Source organism: Phytophthora parasitica (assembly GCF_000247585.1).
Source record: "Phytophthora parasitica INRA-310 unplaced genomic scaffold supercont2.13, whole genome shotgun sequence".
NCBI lineage: Eukaryota > Oomycota > Peronosporomycetes > Peronosporales > Peronosporaceae > Phytophthora > Phytophthora nicotianae.
In genome coordinates, this window is record NW_008648999.1 from 798314 (window position 1) to 800708 (window position 2395).

Sequence of the window (2395 nt, forward strand, 5' to 3'; positions counted from 1 at the left end):
GCCAGCTTCACTTGGAAGAACGTCGCCTTGCCCTGGAGGAGCAACGACTACAGCAAGACCGAGAGAAGACGGATAAACTCATGGAGATGATGGCTAGCCAGATGGGACTTATGTCCAAACTGATAGAGAAGATAAATAAATAAATCGTGGTTACGCTTTAATTTTCTTCTTCAGTTCTCTTCAAAAAAAAACCGTTTGTATTTAACAAATTGTTTAAGTATTCTTCAATTCTTGGCGGCGTTAGCTCAAAGAAGGAAGATGTTTGGCTGCCGTAAAAGCAAGTGTGGACATTTGCGAGAAAAGCTCCCATAGTATACATTTTCCCGAGCCGCTGCAGATATAGCTTTTGATTCTTTGGAAAATCGACGAACACCCAATAACGCACAATTTTTCCAAACCCCCACTCAACACTCACACGAACTTCACTCATGCGCCTATTAAATACCTGTCCATCTCTTGACAAAGTTGCTCCTTTGAAAGGGGCCACTATGTGAGCTTGTCGGCCGTACGCAGGATCCCCATAAAAAAACAAAATGCCTTCCATTAGCGCTGAGAGAGGGAGATGCAGCCTCAAGTAAGCCACTTTGCTGGAGAATGTAGGCATCATTGCGAGTTCCAGGAAAAAGTCCACTAAGGTGAATTATGATTCCATCGGGAGCAAGTACCGACTGATATTTCAAAGCGTGTTTTCTCTACACGAAGCAATAAAGCAGAGGTTTAGCAAATGTTTTATAAATAAAGTGAATGTGTCAAGACTTACCTTGTGCCCGTTGAATACATACTTTTGGTGCCGTACGGGACGGCACGTACCGCGTACGGTTCCGTCGATAAATCCAACACATGTGTGTAAGGGGGCTCCTTTAGAATGAATAGCACTCGCGTACGTGCTTAGTGTCGCCTCTGTAAGTCGAGTGTGGTCGAACTGAAGTAGATGATGAAACGTGCTATAGAGGTGGTCTAACACCGCATTCGAAATTGACGAAATTGCGGTTTCATTACGGCCGAACAGGTCCTGTAGATCGCTCAAACGTGCTGGATACGCCATCCGCCGCAGAAATATACAAAGAGCCTCGAAAGCTGACACGAGGTAGCGCTGGCGAGTTGGAAATGGGTTTGGTAGCTTCAATAGGTCAACGAGGACTAGGAGCTCCTCTTTCTCGAAGCGGAATTTCGCTTTCCAAGCTGGGTCTGTCGAGGGCAGGCCGAAGTTAAAGCGACTTAGCTGTTGAGCGTTGCTGGACGGTGTTAGCAGCACAGCTAGCACCACTTCTTCATCGCCTGAGCTGGAGCTGTCACTGTCCATTCGCTTTGTTCTTTTCAAATGTGACTACTGCACAAGACTGTAGTCACATATGTTCCCCGTCTAATCGAATAATCACTCACTGCACATTTTCACTGTTATGAAACCGTTGCACAAGGTCTCTAATAGCTTCGCATCGAGTAGTCTCCCCCATTAGCAGCAAGTCATCCACGTAAACTGTCAGGAGCATGACTACGTCCCCCTTCTCGACGAGGGAATAAAGGCCATGGTCACTCTCCAAACGGTTAAATCCAAAAGCAACGAGATGCGTATGCAACGTCTTATTCCAGACGTACGGAGCCTGTTTCAAGCCGTACAGCGACTTGATCAGTTGACAGATCTGTTGGTTTCCAGGTGAACCGCAGCCTTGAGGTAGTTCCATGAAGACGAGCTCAGCTAGTGCTCCATGGAGGAAAGCTGTTTTAACATCGTATTGAAGAACAGCCCACCGCCGTTGAACTGCAAAATAAATGGCCACTCGAATAGTATCAAAACGAATGACGGGGGCGAAAGTCTCGTAGTAGTTGACACCAAATTTCTGCTTAAATCCATGAATGCCAAGCCGAGCCTTGAACCTCTTCATGAACCCTTGCTCGTCCTTCTTCACAGCATACACCCACCTGTTAGTGGTAACCTGTGCGCCTCCAGCCTTCGAACGCTCCACGACAATCCACACACCATGTCTGCGCAGCGAATCGAGCTTTTCAGTCATGGCTGCCTGCCATTGTGTAGCGAATTTTGAGCGGATGGTCTGCTCGTAAGTGGTTGGAATAGGTACATCTCGAGAATGCAAATTCGATTCACCAATTGGCCGTAACTCGCACTGCAAAATCTTCAACACCTTGTTTGCCGCTAGATGAGTCTCGAAATTATCCAAACGTGAACTTCTCTTCCGTTTTTGTGACACTTTATGCCGAGCAACAGTGGTACCTTCAGGAACATTTCCAACGGGAGCACTCACTGGAATCTTCTGTTGAAGTACATTGGTAGCGGATTGATCAACGACAGGAGCAGGGTTAGCCGGACCAGGCAAGTCCACGACAACTTGAGTTTGGTCGAGCTGCACTAGAATACTATCTGTCGTCGAATCTAACC